Raw genomic sequence first — 22,692 nt, forward strand, 5'->3', positions numbered from 1 at the left:
TCCACCCTTTGCCTTGACGACAGCTTTGCACACTCTTGTCATTATCTCAACCAGCTTCATGAGGTAGTCACCTGGAATGCATTTCAATTAACAAGCTGTGCCTTGTTAAAAGTTAATTTGTGGAATAGGGGTGGTATACAGGGTGGTATACAGAAAATAGCTCAAATACTGTAAGTAAAGAGAAACGACACACCATCATTACTTTAAGACATGAAGGTCAGTCAATACAGAACATTTCAAGAACTTTGAATGTTTCTTCAAGTGCAGTCACAAAACCCATCAAGCGCTATGATGAAACTGGCTCTCATGAGGATCGCCACAGGAAAGGTAGACCCAGAATTACATCTGCTGCAGAGGATGTTAATTAGAGCTACCAGCCTCAGAAATTGAGCCCAAATAAATGTTTCACAGAGTTCAAGTAACAGACTTTCAGAGGAGACTGCCTGAATCAGGCCTTCATGGTCGAATTGCTGGTCGAATTGCAGCAAAGAAACCACTACTAAAGGACACCATTAAGAAGAAGAGACTTGCTTGGGCCAAGAAACACGAGCAATGGATATTAGACCAGTGAAAATCGGTCCTTAGGTCTGGTGAGTCTAAATTTGAGATTTTTGGTTCCAACTGCCGTATCTTTTCTGCAGCAATACGCCATCCTATCTGGTTTGCGCTTAGTGGGACTATCATTTTTTTTTCAACAGGACAATCATTTATCAAAAAAACACCTCCAGACTGTGTAAAGGCTATTTGACCAGAAGGAGAGTGATGGAGTGCTGCATAAGATGACCTGGCCTCCACAATCACCCGACCTCAACCCAATTGAGATGGTTTGGAATGAATTGGACTGCGGAGTGAAGGAAAAGCAGCCAACAAGTGCTCAGCATATGTGGGAAGTCCTTCAAGACTGTTGGAAAAGCTTTCCAGGTGAAGCTGGTTCAGAGAATGCCAAGAGTGTGCAAAGCTGTTATCAAGGCAAAGGGTGGCTACTTTGAAGAACCTAAAATATAAAATATAGATTTATTTATTTTTTGGTTACGATTGGATTCCATATGTGTTATTTCATAGTTTTGATGTTCAAATCAATCAAATCAAATTTGATTTGTCACATACACATGGTTAGCAGATGTTAGTGCGAGTGTAGCGAAATGCTTGTGCTTCTAGTTCCGACAATGCAGTAATAACCAACAAGTAATCTAGCTAACAATTCCAAAACTACTACCTTATAGACACAAGTGTAAGGGGATAAAGAATATGTACATAAAGATATATGAATGAGTGATGGTACAGAGCGGCATAGGCAAGATACAGTAGATGGTATTGAGTGCAGTATATACATATGAGATGAGTATGTAAACAAAGTGGCATAGTTAAAGTGGATGGTGAAAGAAAAGCACTCACAATGCCACAATGTAGACAGTAATAAAAATGGAGAAAAACCCTTGAATGTGTGTCCAAACTTTTGACTGGTACTGTACGTGTGTGTGTATATAGAGAACAAGTATTTGATACACTGCCGATGTTGCAGGTTTTCCTACTTACAAAGCATGTAGAGGTCTGTAATTTTTATCATAGGTCATTTTTATCATTTATCACACTTCAATTGTGAGAGACGGAATCTAAAACAAAAATCTAGAAAATCACAGTGTATGATTTTTGAGTAATTAATTTGTATTTTATTGCATGACATAAGTATTTGATACATCAGAAAAGCAGGACTTAACATTTGGTACAGAAACCTTTGTTTGCAATTACAGAGATCATAAGTTTCCTGTAGTTCTTGACCAGGTTTGCACACACTGCAGCAGGGATTTTGGCCCACTCCTCCATACAGACCTTCTCCAGATCCTTCAGGTTTCGGGGCTGTCGCTGGGCAATACGGACTTTTAGCTCCCTCCAGGACATTGAGATGCTTCTTACGGAGCCACTCCTTAGTTGCCCTGGCTGTGTGTTTCGGGTCATTGTCATGCTGGAAGACCCAGCCACGACCCATCTTCAATGCTCTTACTGAGGGAAGGAGGTTGTTGGCAAAGATCTCACGATACATGGACCTGCCCCCTTTGCAGAAAAGCATCCCCAAAGAATGATATTTCCACCTCTATGCTTCAAGGTTGTGATGGTGTTCTTGGGGTTGTACTCATCCTTCTTCTTCCTCCAAACACGGCGAGTGTAGTTTAGACCAAAAAGCTCTATTTTTGTCTCATCAGACCACATGACCTTCTCCCATTCCTCCTCAGGATCATCCAGATGGTCATTGCCAAACTTCAGACGGGCCTGGACATGCGCTGGCTTGAGCAGGAGGACCTTGCGTGCGTTGCAGGATTTTAATCCATGACGGCGTAGTGTGTTACTAATGGTTTTCTTTGAGACTGTGGTCCCAGCTCTCTTCAGGTCATTGACCAGGTCCTGCCGTGTAGTTCTGGGCTGATCCCTCACCTTCCTCATGATCATTGATCCCTCACCTTCCTCATGATCATTGATGCCCCACGAGGTGAGATCTTGCATGGAGCCCCAGACCGAGGGTGATTGACCGTCATCTTCAACTTCAACCAATTTCTAATAATTGCGCCAACAGTTGTTGCCTTCTCACCAAGCTGCTTGCCTATTGTCCTGTAGTCCATCCCAGCCTTGTGCAGGTCTACAATTTTATCCCTGCTGTCCTTACACAGCTCACTGGTCTTGGCCATTATGGAGAGGTTGGAGTCTGTTTGATTGATTGTGTGGACAGGTGTCTTTTATACAGGTAACGAGTTCAAACAGGTGCAGTTAATACAGGTAATGAGTGGAGAACAGGAGGGCTTCTTAAAGAAAAACTAACAGGTCTGTGAGAGACGGAATTCTTACTGGTTTGGTAGGTGATCAAATACTTATGTCATGCAATAAAATGCAAATTAATTACTTAAAAATCATACAATGGGATTTTCTGGATTTTTGTTTTAGATTCTGTCTCTCACAGTTGAAGTGTACCTATGATAAAAATTACAGACCTCTACATGCTTTGTAAGTAGGAAAACCTGCAAAATCGGCAGTGTATCAAATACTTGTTCCCCCCACTGTATATACATTTATATATATATATATATATATATACACACACTTGTCCTAATATTGCTATATTTCTTTATTCCATTCTTTTACTTTTTGATTTGTGTGTATTTTTGTGTATTGTTTGATATTACTGTACTGTTGGTGCTAGGCACACAAGCATTTCTCGACATCAACAATAACATATGCTAAATATGTGTATGCAACCAATAAAATTTGATAAAATGTGCATGCATACATTTTCACATTATTAAAAAAACATGTTTTTTAGCTTTAACTCTGCGTTGTTGGAAAATAACCCGTAAGTAAACATTTCACTGTTGTTTACGAAGCATGTGACAAATACATTTGACTTGTGTGTGTGTGTGTGTGTGTGAGAGAGAGAGCGAGAGAGAGAGAGAAAGAAAGAGAGAGAGAGGAAGCATGAGCCATGTCACAGCATGACTACAGCAGTTGGGGAAACGGCAGATGTTTCCGTTAATGAGTTAGATATTGGTGCGATAATATTGTGGAGTCTGGGAGAGAAATATCAGGGCACCAGGAATAATTATTTCCTCTGCAAGTAGTGAAGGAATGTTTCTGGGTGCAGGAATTCACTGGAGAAGAAACAGTATCAAGTAGAAAGATGCTGGCAGATGGCAGATATGTATCTCAGCCAAGAGCTAAATATAAATGTGTTACCGTATTAAGTACAAACGCTTCAATGGTATTGTCTCTCCCTGGACTTTGTGTAGTCATTATTAGAAAAGCTAAAATATATCCAATCCAGTTTTACAAATGTGAATCTGTGACTTATTTTTGGTGTCATGTACATTTTCCTGTAAGCCACAGTAAGCATTTTATATCTGCAGAAAAGGTGTGTTTGTGTTTTGTATAGTACGTGTGCGTGCGCACGTTCGGGTGTGTACATGTCCTTTCTGATAGGTCTTATTAAGTATTCCATCTTAAATTAAGCAAAAAGTCTTAAGTCTCCAAACATTTAAACAGAGACGTTTGTAGATCGGCCCAAAGTAAATTTCATAACCCCTTATTTAATTATCAAAGTGAACCTATCTCACGCTGCCCACTCATTGTATCACATAGCGGCTGTCTTCCAGACCTGGGTTCAAATACTATTTGAAGCATTTTCAAATACTTTATCAGGGCATGATTTACTTGGCTGGTGCAATGGATCCAATAGAATATTCACAACACAATAAATCCCTCCCATCTGGCCCTCTAGGCAGGCTAAAGCGAACATTAACAGTATTTAAAAGACTTCAAATAGTATTTAAACCCAGATCTGCTATCTTCTGAGGTGGAGTTTGATGGATAGGCTCATTAATACTCAGAGACATCTGTGTTCGGCTCAACCTGACTCACAAGTCTGAAGCAGGGAGCGAGAACCCTGATCACATAAATCAGCCTGGCTGTCAGTGAATACATGCTGTGCTCAGGCTGAAGTTGGCGTTGCGTAATGTCATCGCTATCAAACGTTGGGTTTGCACATCAGTGTACCAACGATGTGCCAAGATGGTGGGTAAATACACTAACGCATTTTTCTGTAATCGATTATTTTGTGTGGTGTGATGGATGTTTCCAAACCATAGACGTCTCAAGTTGTCACTTTCTTGAGGATAAGGATAACTTTTAAAATGCCTTCGGGTGGATTTTTTGCAGCGTTGCAGCGTCTGTGTCTCCCAGACGGTCCTTGTGCCCCAGCAACTCCAAATATGCTATTCATTCACTCCTTGCAATATAGCGAGCTACCTTCATTTACTGTTGGGCGGCCTCGGGTTGGGGTGAGAAAAGGGTTTGGAATGGGAATGCCACCTCTGGTCTGTCAGAGAGGGGGGGGGGGGTGACACCAGGGTGGCAGACAGAGAGAAATCACAGTCTACTTGAACAGAGCAATACTAAATTATGAGGTATGAAAGCCAAAGGAACTGAATAATATTAAGAAATGCTATAGATGGAAGGAAAGTAGTGTGGAAACCACCAAAAACAATTAGGCAACAACAAATTCAACCCCTTTCAGACAACTTCATGGACGAAACGTTTCACTGAAAAGTGAAGCTGTAAACTTGGCAGTAGAAAACATAAAAACAGTATATTTGAATTCTCAGCTTCCCTATCAAATAAAACAATTCCAAGCAGAAACTTAAGAAAAATGAACAACAATGGCAAATGGTTTGATGAAGAATGCAAAAACCTAAGAAAGAAATTGAGAAACCTATCCAACCAAAAACATAGAGACCCAGAAAACCTGAGCCTACTACGCCTTTTTTATGGTGAATCACTAAAACAATACAGAAATACACTACAGAAAAAGAAGGGACAGAAATCAGCTGAAGAAGAAGAATCCATAGACTCTAACCACTTCTGGGATAGAGTTAGCTATCCAAAATGGAGATGTATGGATAAACCACTTCTCCAATCTTTTTGGCCCTAGAACAAAGAACAAAGCGCAAAAACATAAACATGATGAAATACAAATCTTAGAATGAACTATTTAAGACTACCAGAACCCACTGGATTCTCCAATTACGTTGAATGAACTACAAGACAAAATGCAAAAACTACAACCCAAAAAGGCCTGTGGTGTTGATGGTATCCTAAGTGAAATTATAAAATATACAGACCTCAAATTCCAATTGGCTATACTTAAGCTCTTTTACATCATCCTCAGCTCTGGCATCTTCCCCAATAATTGGAACTAAGGACTGATCACCCCAACACACAACAGTGGAGATAAATTTGACCCCAATAACTACCGTGGGATATGCGTCAACAGCAACCTTGGGAAAATCCTCTGCATTATCATTAGCATGCTCATACACTCAAACAATGTACTGAGCAAATGTCAAATTGGCATTTTACCAAATTACCGTACGACAGACCACGTATTCACCCTGCACACCCTAATTGACAAACAAACAAACCAAAACAAAGGCAGTCTTCTCATGCTTTGCTTATTTCAAAAAGCTTTTGACTCAATTTGGCATGACTGTCTACTATACAAATGGATGCAAAGTGGTGTTGGGGTAAAACATTATAAAATCCATATACACAAATCAAATCCAATTTTATTGGTCACATACACGTTTAGCAGATGTTACTGTGTGTGTAACAAAATGCTTGTGATTCTAGCTCTGATAGTGCAGTGAAATCTAACAAGTAATATCTGTACAACTGACTAGGTATCCCCCTTTCCCTTTCCCTTCAAATACACACAAATCTAAGTAAAGGAATGGAATTAAGAATATATAAATATATGGACGAGCAATGTCAGAGCGGCATAGACTAAGATACAGCTGAATTGAATAGATTACAGTATATGAGGTGAGTAATGCAACATATGTAAACATAATTAAAGTGACTAGTGTTTAATTTAAAGTGGCCAGTGATTTCAAGTCTATGTACAGTATATAGGCTATTTAAAAGTCTGATTGCCTTGAGATAGAAGCTGTTTTTCAGTCTCTCTGTCCTAGCTTTGATGCACCTGTAATGACCTTGCTTTCTGGATGATAGAGGGGTGAACATGCAGTGGCTCGGGTGGTTGTTGTCCTTGATGATTCTTTTGGCCTTCCTGTGACATCGGGTGCTGTAGGTGTCCTGGAGGGTAGGTGTTTGCCCCCGGTGATGCGTTGGGCAGACCGCACCACCCTCTGGAGAGCTCTGCAGCTGCAGGCGGTGCAGTTGCCGTACCAGGCAGGGATACAGACTTACAGGACGCTCTCAATTGTGCATCTGGAATGGTTTGTGAGTGTTTTATGTGTCAAGACAAATTTCTTCAGCCTCCTGAGGTTTAAGAGGCGCTGTTGCACCTTCTTCACCAAACTTTCTGTGTGGGTGGACCATTTCCATTTGTCAGTGATGTGTACGCCATGGAACTTGAAGCTTTCCACTTTTCCACAGCGATCCCATGGATGTGGATATGGGGGTGCTTCCTATGCTCTTTCCTGAAGTCCACAATCATCTCCTTTGTTTTGTTGATGTTGAGTGAGAGGTTATTTTCCTGGCACCACACAGTCATGGGTGAACAGGGAATACAGGAGGGAGCTGAGCACGCACCCTTGTTGGGCTCCAGTGTTGAGGATCAGCGAAGTGGAGGTGTTGTTTTTTTACCTTCACCACCTGGGGAGCGGCCCATCAGGAAGTCCAGGACCCAGTTGCACAGGGCGGGGTTCAGACCCAGGGCCTCAAGCTTAATGATGAGCTTGGAAGGTACTCTGGTGTTGAATGCTGAGCTATAGTCAATGAACAGCTGTCACGCCCTGGCCATAGAGAGGCTTTTTATTCTCTATTTTGGTTAGGCCAGGGTGTGACTAGGGTGGGCGTTCTATGTTATTTTTTCTATGTTTTTTAATTTTCTGTGTTTTTGGCCGGGTATGGTTCTCAATCAGGGACAGCTGTCTGTCATTGTCTCTGATTGAGAACCATACTTAGGCAGCCTGTTTTCCCACTATGGGTTGTGGGTAGTTGTTTTCTGTGTCTGTGTTTCACCATACAGAACTGTTTCGATTTTCATTCATTCTCGTTGTTATTTTGTTTTGTGTTCAGTTTAAATAAAAATAACATGAACACTTACGACGCTGCACTTTGGTCCACACCTTCTTCATACGATGACCATTACAACAGCATTCTTGCATAGGTATTCCTCTTGTCCAAATAGGATAGGGCAGTGTGCAGTGTGATGGTGATTGCATTGTCTGTGGATCTGTTGGAGTGGTAAGCAAATTGAAGAGGGTCTAGATTGGCAGGTAAGGTAGAGGTGGTATGATCCTTGACTCTCAAAGCACTTCATGATGACAGAAGTGAGAGCTACGGGGCAATAGTTATTTGGTTCAGTTACCTTTGCTTTCTTGAGTACAGGAACAATGGTAGCCATCTTGAAGCATGTGGGGACAACAGACTGGCATAGGGAGAGATTGAATATGTCTGTAAACACACCAGCCAGCTGGTCTTCTTAAAGCAGGCGAAGAAAGTGTTTAGCTTGTCCAGACCCAAAACATCGGTGTCCGCGATGTGGCTGGTTTTCCTTTAGTAGTCTGTGGTTGTCTGTAGACCCTGCCACATAGGTCTCGTTTCTAAGCTGTTGAATTGTGACTCCAATTTGTCTCTATATTGACGTTTTGCCTGTTTGATTCCCTTGCGGAGGGAATAACTACACTGTTTTTATTCTGCCGTATTCCCAGTCACCTTGCATTGGTTAAATGAGGTGGTTTGCGCTTTCAGTTTTGTGTGAATGCTGCCATCTATCCACAATTTCTGGTTAGGGTAGGTTTTAATAGTCACAGTGGGTACAACATCTCCTATACACTTCCTGATTAACTCAGTCGGGGTATCGGAGGCTACACGGAACACATCCCAGTCCACATGATCAAAACAATCTTGAAGCGTGGATTCCGATTGGTCAGACTACCGTTGAATAGTCCTTAGCACGGGTACGTTTGAGTTTCTGCCTATAGGAAGGGAGGAGAAAATGGAGTTGTTGTCAGATTTGCCGAAAGGAGGGTTGAGCGAGGGCCTTGTAGGCATCCCGGAAGTTGGATTATCAGTGGTCGAGCAACACGAGTACTCAGTCAATGTGTTGATAGAACTTCGGCAGCCTTTTTATCAAAATTGCTTTGTTAAAAGCTACAATAAAAGCTACAATAAATGCGGCCTCAGGATATGTGGTTTCCAGTTTGCATAAAGTCCAGTGAAGTTCTTGGAGAGCCATAGTTGTATCTGCTTGAGGGGGGATATACACGGCTGCAACTATAACTGAAGAGAATTCTCTTGGGAGATAATACAGTAGGCATTTGATTGTGAGGTATTCTATGTCAGGTGAACAAAAGGACTTGAGTTCCTGTATGTTATCACAATCACACCATGAGTCGTTAATCATGAAACATACACTCCTTCCTCTTCCCGGAATGATATTTATTCCTGTCTGTGCGATAAACTGAGAACCGAACTGGCTGGACGTACTCAGACAGTATATCCCGAGAGAGCCATGTTTCCGTGAAACAGAGTATGTTACAATCCCTGATGTCGCTCTGGAAAGAAATTCTTGCCCTAAGCTTGTCAACTTTATTATCCAGAGGCTGAACATTAGCAAGTAATATACTCGAAAGTGGTGGATGGTGTGCGCGCCTCCTATGTCGGACCAGAAGACCACTCTGAGTACCTTACACACAAATGTGCAGTTAAAATGTGCAAAAAACACACACATTTCTTTCCACAGGTCCAGCTTAAGCCCCACTCTCTTCAACATATATATCAACAAATTGGCGAGGACACTAGAACAGTCTGCAGCACCCGGCCTCACCCTACTAGAATCTGAAGTCAAATGTCTACTGTTTGCTGATGACCTGGTGCTTCTGTCCCCAACCAAGGAGGGCCTACAGCAGCACCTAGATCTTCTGCACAGATTCTGTCAGACCTGGGTCCTGTCAGTAATTCTCAGTAAGACAAAACTAATGGTGTTCCAAAAAAGGTCCAGTTGTCAGGACCACAAATACAAATTCCATCTAGACACCGTTGCCCTAGCGCACACAAAAACTATACATACCTCGGCCTAAACATCAGGGCACAGGTAACATGCACAAAGATGTGAACGATCTGAGAGACAAGGCAGAAGGCCCTTCTATGCCATCAAAAGGAACATAAAATTCAACATACTAATTAGGATCTGGCAAAAAATACTTGAATCAGTTATAGAACCCATTGCCCTTTATGGTTGTGAGGTCTGGGGCAAACACCAAATTGTACAATGTAAAACACCAAATAATGCATGCAGAGTAGAATTAGGCCAATAACCGCTAATTATCAAAATCCAGAAATGAACCGTTAAATTCTACAACCTCCTAAAAGAAAGCAATTCCCAAACATTCCATAACAAAGCCATCACCTACAGAGAGATTAACCTGGAGAAGAGTGTCCCTAAGCAAGCTGGTCCTGTGAATCTGTTCACAAACACAAAAAGACCGCACACAGAGCCCCAGGACAACAACACAATTAGACACAACCAAATCATGAGATAACAAAAAGATAATAACTTGACACATTGGAAAGAATCAACAACAAAAATAGCGCAAACTAGAAGCTATTTGGCCCTAAACAGAGAGTACCCAGTGGCAGAATACCTGACCACTGTGACTGACCCAAACTTAAGGAAAGCTTTGACTATGTACAGACTCAGCGAGCATAGCCTTGCTATTGAGAAAGGTCGTCGTAGGCAGACCTGGCTCTCAAGAGAAGGCAGGCTATGTGCACATTGCCCACAAAATGAGGTGGAAACGGAGCTGCACTTCCCAACCTCCTGCCAAATGTATGACCATATTAGAGAAACATATTTCCATCAGATTAGACAGACCCACAAAGAATACGAAAACGTTTGATAAACTCCCATATCTATTGGTGAAATACCACCGTGTGCCATCACAGCAGAAAGATTTATTTTCCCTTTTGTATTTTAACTATTTGCACATAATCTGATTTTTTAAATGTCTTTATCACTTTTGTTTATTATCTATTTAACTTGCTTTGGCAATGTTAATATATGTTTCCATGCCAATAAAGCCCTTAAATGTAAAATTTAATTGAGTAAGACTACTAGAGAGAGAGAGAGAGAGAGAGAGAGAGAGAGAGAGATTATAAGGCTGTGATGTCAACAGCATACAAGAAGGAGAAGGGATGGGTACAAGCAGACAGGACTCGAGAAAGATAGAATGAAGACAAGGCCATAGAACTAGCGAGCTATGGTTACTCTAAGTGTAAGTGCAATGACTATGAGAGTGAGAGAGAGAGACAGAGACATCGAACAGAGGTCAGAATGTGGAAGAGCTAGGTGACCAGACCATTTAACCTCATTATTTTGTAAGGTTGAGACAGTAGACCCAAGCGTGAGTACATTCATCCACAACAAATAGCAGTCACACCGCTATTTTATCATATTAGATAGATTATAGGTTTTATGAAGTTGGCTCAATATCCACTGTCTACCATGTACATAATGTTTTCCTCAGATTATCAATGGGCAGAATCACTAGACTGGAGTCTTCATCATCATTTGATATCAAATCACCTTTGATATAGAGTTACCTCTGTTATCTCTTCAGGTCAATATTTGGCTTTGGTTTCCCTCTAATGGAATCTCCGATCCATGCACAGCCTTGTAGCACCTTTCGTGGTATTGTGTATCTACTTCCCTGTAAATTGAGATTCCCCAAGGGGTTCCGTGGCCTTGTACTGTGGGGAAGTGGGAGATCAGACAATGACCAGAAAGTTCACATTATTCCGAACCCACTTCCCCTAGTTTGGTCACGTTGACTGATGAGGTACTTATAGTAACTTATGCTCTTTTAAATGCTTTACATTTAGATTAGGCAATGAAATATTGTTAATGCACAGGTTTTGTGGTTACAAGTGCCTGTCGAATCATAACAGTATATTATTGGATTGTAAATAGCTACAGCATCCTATGCACAAGGCAAGTGCTTAGTCCACTTGATTTTGTGTAGAATGAGCAAACTAGTTTTCAAAGTCAGATCTCAAGAAGAAACCTCAAAAGTTGAATGTGAACAACCCAAACCCAATGCATTGGGATGTATGAAAGCACTACCACGCCAGAAGGGGCTTGATCCATGTAATAGATGATGTGTTGGAGAGGATGAGAGAATTCAAGGAATGAGGAATCTTTCAAAGTGTGACTGCAAGCTATGGACTAGAAGTCTTTGACAGACAGAACACTTTCCACTGGTGAAACAAACCCTGGTTGAATCAATGTTGTGATGCCGTTGAATCAACATGTCTTTTTTTTTAACCCAACTTTTAACCTAAATCCAATGACATGGTGAAATGTTTTGTTGATTTCACGTTGAATTCAGGTTTGTTGACAACTCAATCAATTGTAAATCAAAACCAGATGTTGAACTGATGTCTGTGCCCAGTGGGTTATGTTTCCTTTAGATGAATGCTGCCTGCTGGGTGTGAAGGCAACTGCATCTGGTATTTATTGATATAGACTGCCTCTCCTCTGCTCTGCTCTGCTCGGGGCTCAGGCTCAGTTCACCCAGGGAATACACACAACACCCACTCAGGCAGAGATGTTGGCAATTTGATTTCAAATAAGTAACGCTGCTGGCTGCTGACTCCTGGCCTCTTCTTACCTGAAAAAACCTCTCTCTGTCTGGGAGAGAGATCATTTTAGACTTGAGAGCAACGCAGTAATTATTTTGAATTTAGACCCCGTTCCCCACTGAATAACTAAATAGGAGCTTTTTAAAAGATGACAGTTTTTGTTAAGTCTTCAAGAAGCTTTTAACAAATATGTTCTGCAGTGTAGATAGCTTCAAGTTAATCTTTCAAATAGCAACGGTTCCCCCCAAAAATTCTGTACGGTTGCATAAAATCCGCAACAATGTGAAATGTCCTCTTCCTTGAAATGTACTTGATTTTTCTGAGGTAGGATGGTTCAATATTCACCCTAACTGTACATTTTACATGAATAACATTACAGCAGGAAGTAGTCTTTGATGTGAATGTATTCTTGGTTTCCCTGCGTTCCATCTGTAGAATGTAGAGTGGATGTGTTGATCCCTCTGTTGGCCAGAGGAGGTTAGGTTAATTTAAAAACAGGCCACAAGATGTCCCTCTTCGACAAAAGAAGAGGCCAGAGTCACACGCTCTCTCTCGCTCTCTCTCTCTCTCTCTCTATATATATATTTTTTTTTTGTTGAGGTGTGTCTAATTGGTGCCAGCTAAGGAAGGATGTGATGTGTGAAGCAACTAGCATTCCTTCTCACTGGCCCTTGAAGGAGCTAGCTCTCTCCATACAGTCCAAACCATGTTCTGCTCCTCTGGCCTTTTAATGAGTCCTCTGGGTCTTCAAACCAACTGTACATGATCAGGGAGGATTCTGTCTGACACACGGCACAGGTATAGCTGAGGTTGAGTTACTCTCAAGGTGTGGACACAGTCCTGGAATTGAAATCACGCTGCTACTGTAGATGAAATGGTGTTAGATAGAACAAAGAAGGGTTCTATGGCTTGATTGGCTTCATATATGGCCCTAAATGCACCCTTACCTTTAGCATTGCAGACTTCAATGGAGTTTAATTTCTACGGTAAATCGGTTTACAAGGTAGTCTTCAAATTATGCATACTGTGTAAATGTTTAATTAAATGGTAATTTATTGTTAGATCCACTTTGAAAAATGATAATGCAAATGTTTAGGCGATAGAAATGTATTTTCAATAGCTGGGGTAGCGGTTCCAATTTTAAAGAGCAGAAAAGTAATTAATGATTGCCCTTGAGCTGGTAATTTTCATGAATAAATTTGAGAAGATCTCATAACAGAAAAACATAAACACAGAATACAGTAAGTGTTTGGATAACAGCTATGGATAACAAACTCTTAACACATGATTTATAGTTAGAGAGAGAGAGAGATTAAGTTATGAAGACAATAGTCAATTGTTGACTGGAGAAAATGCAGAAATGAAAGTTGTGAAATCTTTATGGTATTTCAAGCATGTGGGAAAGAAAGATATAAACATTTTGCAGATTATTAATGAAAGCAGTTGTTCACTGTTATTTAAAAAAAAAATATTTCACCATTAAAACTGCAACTTGTAAAAGAAAATGCATCATGCAGGGTGGGAGCACCCTGTGAATCGCTCCATCTTTCACACTCAGTTTTATGCTACAGCCTGGATGTCTTTTTCCACAGTGAGGCTGAGGCAAGTGTAATTAAATGATATCACTGGGGAAAAAAGACCCTTCTGGAAATGTCAAAAAAATTGCTGCTGGGAGTTTGTTTGTAGCTTGAGATGTGGAAAGTTAAAATCCACTTGAATATCTGTTAAAATTTTGAGATGCCACTTTGCTTATTAAGAAGTGTCTTGGCTTTGTATGTTGGACTGAGCTGCAGGAATTTCACAACAATTGACTGTCTCAGTCGTGCTTAGTCCCCTCCTATACTCCCTGTTCACCCACGACTGCATGGCCAAGCAAGACTCCAACACCATTATTAAGTTTACTGACGACACAACGGTGGCCACCGACAATGATGAGACAGCCTATAGGGAGGAGGTCAGAGACCTGGCAGTGTGGTGCCAGGACAACATCCTCTCCCTTAATGTGAGTAAGGCAAAGAAGATAATTGTGGACTACAGGAAACGGAGGGCCGAATACGCCCCCATTCACATCGACAGGACTGTAGTGGAGCGGGTCGAGAGTTTCTTGGTGTCCACATCACCAACGAACTATCATTGTCCAAACACACCAAGAAAGTCGTGACGAGGGCACGACAACGCCTTTTCCACCTCGGGAGACTGAAAAGATTTGGCATGGGTCCCCAGATTCTCAAAAAGTTCTACAGCTGCCCCATTGAGAGCATCCTTAATGGTTGCATCACCGCCTGGTATGGCAACTGCTCGGCATCTTTTTATAGATTTGTCTATTGTATTATTGACTGTATGTTTGTTTATTCCATGTGTAACTCTGTTGTTTGTGTCACACTGCTTTGCTTTATCTTGGCCAGGTCACAGTGTAAATGAGAATTTGTTTTCAACTGTCCTACCTGGTTAAATAAAGGTGAAATAAAAATAAATAAAAGTCTGACCTTAAGGCGCCAAGTCTAGGTCCAAAAGGCTCCTTAACAGCTTCTACCCCTATGCCAAAAGACTGCTGAACAATTAATTAAATGGCCACATGGACTATTTGCATTCCCCCCCCCCCCCCTTGTTTTTGCACTGCTGCTGCTCGCTGTTTATTATCTTCAGTTTATTTAGTAAATAGTTTGTTAATTCCTTTCTTAAAACTGGGGCTTGGTTAAGGTCTTGTAAGTAAGTTATATTCGGCGAGTGTGACAAATAAAATTAGATTTGACTTGATCAGTGCAGAATATTATTGAAAGATCTGATTATATACAGTTATGAGTAGATGAGTGGGAATGTTGGAATAGATCAACTAGATTTAATCCTTCTCTTTGTAAAGTGTATTGGTACCCACTTGGATAGTGAAGCACTTGGATTTTAAGCTTGTTTTACTACAATGTTAGTTAACAAAGTAAAGCAAACACTGTAAAGCCTCTTGTAAAGCCTCTAATGACTAAAACTATAATATTGCTATCATAGATAGTCAGCCTTTGCATCTATAGTTCTGTCAATGAATTTGAGTGATTACAGTTCTCCAGTCCCATCCATCAGCTTTTTATCAAACCAGAGGTGGGGTGACTGCTTTGTTCATGTTTCAATTAAAGCTGAAATATGTAACTTTCTGGGCGACCCGACCAAATTCACATCGAAATGTGTGTTATAGATCTGTGATTGTCATTGAAACAGGGTCTAAGAAGCAGTAGATCTGTTTGATGTTTGCTATTTTTACATGCTTCCTGTTCTTAAGTTTCCTGCATCTTTTACTTTCAGCTTTGTGCACTAGCTTCAAACAGTTAAAAATACAATGTTTTTGGTTCTGGAAAATCTATTTCACAGCGGTTTAGATGGAACAATGATTCTCTACACTATACTTTCTTTTTTTGTCACATAAACTGAAATTAGGCGAACTATTAGAATTTTGTCAACCAGGAAATGTCAGGGAGAGGCCTGTATATTGCATATTTAAGGGGTCTATCTTTAATAAAACACATGTAACATCTCCTCGCTTCCACACATAGCCTACAAGCCATTTTATAAAGTCTAATAAATCCATGTAATATAGCCTACACAATAAATCCATGATTTATTTAAGACTGGTCTAAAGGAGCATGATATGAAGAAGATGTAGTCTATTTCAGTAGAACATAATAGTACCATGATACTCTGAGTTGTTCTGATGTTAGGTCCCGATGTGGCTATGCCAAATGGCTGTGGGCTACACTAGTTCATTTAACAGAGAAGATTTGCTTAGAATTCCGAGGTAGTATTTTATATAATTTTACAGTATGAAGAATACAAAATATTTTCTCCAAATGATTTGAGGGAGTGTGCACATGCAGCTATTCTGTGTTGAGCAGTTAACAAAGAAATAGGTACTCCTATATGCTTAATTTAAAGGTATTATTGTCATTTTAGTTGTTCTACAAACACTGGGCTACATGTTTTGATTTTTAGTACATTGTATGGCTGCATGATGCAACTAATGATGATTTGAAAAAAGTAGCTTGAAAAGGCATGAGCTCTGCTTTTTTTTTGTGTAGGCTGTACACACTCCAGTAGTCTCTCATTCAAAATTTGACAAGCACTTGATAATGCCTCGAATTTCACAGCGGCATCCCCTTTGTGGCCATAATGCACCCTAAAAAAATCCATACCTTTTCCGGCTGGAGTGCTGCATTGTGCACGTCTCCCTGAGTGTGTGCAATCCGAAGCATCTCTCACTCTCTGTCAAATGATCAGATCTTTTTCACAGGCTACAAGTTAAGACAGACACATCGGGACTAGCCTATGTCAATCTACTATCCCCCATAGTACAAAAGTCAACCTATTCTATTCTGTGCGAGAAATACATTTTCCAAACAGTCTGTGACAGTTGAAGGATGCCATAGATCCCATATTAATACAACCACTAGCATCAAAAAACGTTTTCATGTAATGTGGCTGATGCAACAGATTAGAACATTGAGCTTAAAACGTTGATAAACTATTAGGCTGTTCCATTAGCAGAAAATACCATTTACCACAAGTGACTGCAAATGCAATTATACATGTAATGCTTTTATTATAAAGGTGCATTTTTATAGTGACAGTTATCTTCCCCTAACTTGAAACTCACGCCCTGTTTATATATGCCAGTTAGGCTCTACACCACTCGTAAAGCAGATTAAAGTGCCTAATTTTAAGAAGTTATTTGGCCACCTTAGTTGTGATACAAAACTCATTAAAACATATAGGCCTATTTATTTTTTATATATATATTTTTTAACCTTTATTTAACTAGGCAAGTCAGTTAAGAACAAATTCTTATTTTCAATGACGGCCTAGGAACAGTGGGTTAACTGCCTGTTCAGGGGGAGAACGACAGCTTTGTACCTTGTCAGCTCGGGGATTTGAACTTGCAACCTTTCGGTTACTAGTCCAACACTCTAACCACTAGGCTACACTGTCGCCCCTATGGGCTAGGCTACGTGATGTTTGTGACCTTGATTCGAACAAGTCGCAAAAAAATGCACTTAAGTAGCGAATGGAGGACGCTTTTCCAGTGGTTAATTTTCATGCCAGCCAGGTAGGCTACACTCCTGTTGTAAAGAGAAGCAATGTGCTTAATATTAGGAAAGCTGAGATATAAATATAGTAGGCCTAGCCTATAGAAAGGTGATGGGATCCTCTTCGTTTTATTACCAGCTTCACTCTGTTTTCTCCTGCAATTGCATAGCCCAGTGGTTCCCAAACTTTTTATAGTCCCGTAACCCTTCAAACATTCAACCTTCAGCTGCGTACACCCTCCAGCACAAGGGTCAGTGCACTCTCAAATGTTGTTTTTTGCCATCATTGTAAGCCTACACACTGTACGATACATTTATTAAACATAAGAATGAGTGAGAGTTTTTGTCACAACGCGGCTCGTGGGAAGTGATAAAGAGCTCTTATAAGACCACGGCACAAATAATAATATACTTAGAATCAATCATTTTACTCTTTATTTAGCCATCTTACATATAAAACCTAATTTGTTCATCGAAAATTGTGAATAACTCACCACAAGTTAATAAGAAGGGTGTTCTTGAAAGGATGCACATAACTCTGCAACGTTGGATTGTATTGGAGAGTCTTAAATCATTTTCCACACACAGTCTGTGCCTGTATTTAATTTTCATGCTAGTGAGGGCCAAGAATCCACTCTTTTTTCTTTTGATTTTTTTTTTTTTTTTTTACCTTTATTTTACTAGGCAAGTCAGTTAAGAACAAATTCTTATTTTCAATGACGGCCTAGGAACAGTGGGTTAACTGCCTGTTCAAGGGCAGAACGACAGATTTTGTACCTTGTCAGCTCGGGGATTTGAACTTGCAACCTTTCAGTTACTAGTCCAATGCTCTAACCACTAGGCTACACTGCCGCTCTCACATAGGTACGTGGTTGCAAAGGGCATCAGTGTCTTAACAGCATGATTTGCCATGATTTGCCAAGGCAGGAAACTCTGAGCGCAGCCCTATCCTATCTGGCAGTGGCTTCTGATTAAATTAAATTTTCACAGAGGTTATGAAACGAATAATGAATCCAGTTGTTTGTATTGTCCCAGCCATATCCGCGGCAGCAGGAAGAATTAAGTCCTCCACAATAGCATGGGGCTTACCTGTCCTAGCCACTCAGTAGCTCACCATAAGATGTCTTACTACTCCAAAGTCATCTTAATTCTTGCAAAAAAAACCTCCTGTGGCTTATTTTTAGAATTGGCATGTTTCGTTTCTAAATGTCTGAGCAAGAGTGATGGTTTCGGCGAGTTGTGAGAAAGTACTTTTGCACATATAACACACTGTGGCTGAGGAAAGGCACTACTCCCAATATAAGTGAACATATTTGTGCCTCTTCAATGGTCCAATGTCCCGTTCTGTTGTTCGGTGCTTTCCCGGGTAAGTGGGCAGTAGCTCTTCAGCTGCATCAGATTCACAACTGTCAGTGCCCATGCTAGCTGGGCTAGCAACAAATGTAGAATTACTCATGCTAGCATTGGATGAACAATTTGTGTCGTCGAAAGGTGCATGTGTAGTAGTACTGGTTGTAGCAGTACTACCAGTAGAGGTGGTATGTGTCTCTATGGACGCGGGCCTTACTTTATTTCCATATTTATACATTTTCAAGCAAACGGAATGAGCAGCAGCTACGTTTGGCTACATTTGGACAATTAGTGGAATTCCCGTGAGAGTGTAACGGTTCATGTGATTGACTAGGCTACCTGTATTTGACATTTTGTTGTTATTTGGCTGAACACTAGATGCTACTCAGGTGAGAAAAAATGTTTGAAAATGTGAATCACATTTTTATTTGGCGCAACCCCGACGGCATTGCGCGTGTCTCAGTTTGGGAATAGCCGGCATAGCCTATAGAAATGTTGAGAAGCTCATGAGCCCTCATGAAGTATTTGATTCAATTTTCAAATACATTGGCATTGATGTCAGAGTGATTAGAGTGACCAGGCAGTTAGCAAGTTTGGTAGGCTACTAATGACCAGCAGCAGCATCAGAGCTTGGAGAAGCCAAATTATTGTGACTAAATCACCATATCAGCCCTAGTCAGTAGTCAACCTTCAGTCTACAGATGTTTTCATGCCGTTAATTTTTATTCAAATTGTTTTTAGACAAAATTATCAGAGAAAAAAATGTAATCTGGGCTCGTTAAATATTCAAGTGTACTTTTTTCTTGAAGCAAAAAGAACAGGGAGGCAAAGCGTAATTAAAAAGCTGGTTAGACAAGACCACAGGCAGGCATTTAATGATCAGATAAGAACTTGCGTTTGTTAAGAACTCTATTGGACTGTGCAAGAAAAAGGTCATTGAAGCTAAAGATTTAGGCAGTGCTTCAAATCGCTTATGGTTTTATAGCTCCAACAAACATTTATTGTAAGCCCTCAAACTCCAGTCAACTCTTCACCCAGTCTTCCCCTCCTAACCGGGAGATATTTTATCATATCCTGTTTAGTATTCAGGACTATGGATTGACACAGCCTTTTTGCTTAATGAGATTTGGGGAATCCACAAAGTATGGTTTAAAGAATTAGTATTGCCTGTTTATGAATATAGGAGATGGGCATCTTTTACTATTAAATGGATGCTTTATTTCAGTATCACACTCACCACAGGGATGATCAGCTCAAAATTACAAACACAGACAGACACCTGGTTCCAAGGAGAAAGTCACAGAAGTATATCAAAGGATTATTTGCTGTGGGGTATGTTGAGCCATTTTTACATTCAGCATCACTACATCAAGGGAAATATAGTATTTTTTCTAACAGATATATCTACATATATTTCTGGATAATGTGTATCTCTGTAAATAAACAGAATTCATGTAAATTTAACTGTTTTGAAAACATACACTCATAGAAAGAAAGGTGCTATCTAGATCCCCATAGGAAAACCTTTTGAAAAACCTGTTATGGTTCCAGGTAGAACCCTTCTTGGTTCCACGTAGGACCCTTTCCACAGAGGGTTCTACATGGAACTGAAAAGGCCACTACGTGGAACCAAAAGGGGTACAACCAAAGAACCATTTTGGAACCATTTTTTGTAAGACTGTAGCTTGTTGGTACCATTTACCCTGGGAATGGGGTAAATTGAGCATAGGGACAGGGTAAATTGAGTCGCCTTGGGGTATGTGGGGGATGGTGTCCTGCTGGTAAATCAAAGTTAAATTCATAGAATGGGAGTGTGGTATATTGTACTGTATATCTTAAATGTATGCCTACATTCAGATATACAGTTGAAGTCAGAAGTTTACATACACTTTAGCCAAATACATTTAAACTCAGATATTCACAATTGCTGACGTTTAATCCTAGTAAAATGTCCCCGTCTTAGGTCAGTTAGGATCTCCACTTTATTTTAAGAATGTGAAATGTCAGAATAATAGAATTATTTATTTCAGCTTTTATGTCTTTCATCAAATTCTCAGTGGGTCTACATACACATATGTAGATACATATTATACATATATAAGTTTACATACACTTAATTAGTATTTGGTAGCATTGCCTTTAAATTGTTTAACTTAGGTGAAATGTTTTGGGTAGCCTTCCACAAGCTTCCCACAATAAGTTGGGTGAATTTTGGCCCATTCCTCTTGACAGAGCTGGTGTAACTGAGTCAGGTTTGTAGGCCTCCTTGCTCACACATGCTTTTTCAGTTCTGCCCACAAATGTTCTATAGGACTGAGGTCAGGGCTTTGTGATGGCTTAAGGGCAACAAAGTCAAGGTATTGGAGTGGCCATTTTGCAACAACTTTGGAAGTTTGCTTGGGGTCAATGTCCATTTGGAAGACCCATTTGCGACCAAGCTTTAACTTCCTGACTGATGTCTTGAGATGCTGCTTCAATATATCCACATCATTGTCCATGCTAATGATGCCATCTATTTTGTGAAGTGCACCAGTCCCTCCTGCAGCAAAGCACCACCACAACATGACGCTGCCACGGTTGGGATGGTGTTATTCGGCTTGCAAACCTCCCCCTTTTTCCTCCAAACATAACGATGGTCATTATGGCCAAACATTTCTATTTTTGTTTCATCAGACCAGAGGACATTTCTCCAAAACGTACAATCTTTGTCCCCATGTGCAGTTGCAAACCGTAGTCTGGCTTTGTTATGGCATTTTTGGAGCAGTGGCTTCTTCCTTGCTGAGCGGCCTTTCAGGTTATGTTGACATAGGACTCGTTTTACTGTGGATATAGATAATTTTGTACCTGTTTCCTCCAGCATCTTCACAGGGTCCTTTGCTGTTGTTCTGGGATTGATTTGCACTTTTCACAACAAAGTACGTTCATCTCTCGGAGACAGAATGAGTCTCTTTCCTCAGCGGTATGACGACAGTGTGGTCCCATGGTGTTTATACTTGCGTACTATTGTTTGTACAGATGAACGTGGTACCTTCATGTTACGGTTGTCTTCTATCTCCTCCTCTGACGAAGAGGTGTAGCAAGGATCGGACCAAATTGCAGCGTGGTAATTTTCATACATGTTTAATAACGAATAAACAAGAACAATACAAAAACGTAACTCGAAAAACAAAACAGCCTATACTGGTGCAAAGTAACACAGTAACACACCAAACACTCAAAGAATATGGCTGCCTAAATATGGTTCCCAATCAGAGACAACGATAAACACCTGCCTCTGATTGAGAACCACTTCAGGCAACCATAGAGTTTCCTAGATAACCCCACTATACCACAAACCCAATACCTACAAAAAAAACAAGACTAAACACACCACATAATAAACCCATATCACACCCTGGCCTGACCAAAATAATAAAGAAAACACAAAATACTAAGACCAGGGCGTGACACTTCAGTCATTTGGAAATTGCTCCCAAGGATGAACCAGACTTGTGGAGGTCTGCAATTTATTTTCTGAGGTCTTAGCTGATTTCTTTTGATTTTCCCATTATGTCAAGCAAAGAGGCACTGAGTTTGAAGGAAGGCCTTGAAATACATGCACAGGTACACCTCCAATTGACTCAAATCATGTCAATTAGCCTATCAGAAGCTTCTAAAGCCATGACATCATTTTATGGAATTTTCCAAGCTGTTTAAAGGCACAGTCAACTTAGTGTATGTAAACTTCTGACCCACAGGAATAGTGATACAGTGAATTATAAGTGAAATAACCTGTCTTTAAACAGTTGTTGGAAAAATTACTTGTGTCATGCACAAAGCAGATGTCCTAACCATTTCATTTGACTTTGTGAAAATTCATTTTTTGGACCTAAATTGAGTATCACTTTGTCCATGTGGTTTCTTCCTTCACAGACTCCATATAATCATGATTGATTTTGTGTATGGTTTCCTAGAAACAAGGTGTGGTTCAACTAACCCTTTGACTCACTCTCCACCACCCTAAACTTGATTTAAAATGTATTCAAATATGTTTGCTCTATTGCAGTAACAAATGCATGACATGCTCCCAACTTGTAACCACTTAGATACAGGTGACTGGGTAGTTCAAGAGTGTTTCTGCGGCAGTCTT

The 22,692-nt window shown here is 40.4% G+C and overlaps 1 protein-coding gene across 3 annotated transcripts in view; it reads left to right on the forward strand.

Annotated features, from left to right (window-relative positions):
- Window positions 1-22,692, forward strand: part of asic1c (acid-sensing (proton-gated) ion channel 1c) — a 165,436-nt gene that overhangs the window by 112,317 nt on the left and 30,427 nt on the right. The window lies entirely within an intron of this gene.

The sequence above is a fragment of the Oncorhynchus kisutch genome, linkage group LG30 (assembly GCF_002021735.2).
Source record: "Oncorhynchus kisutch isolate 150728-3 linkage group LG30, Okis_V2, whole genome shotgun sequence".
NCBI classification, from domain to species: domain Eukaryota; kingdom Metazoa; phylum Chordata; class Actinopteri; order Salmoniformes; family Salmonidae; genus Oncorhynchus; species Oncorhynchus kisutch.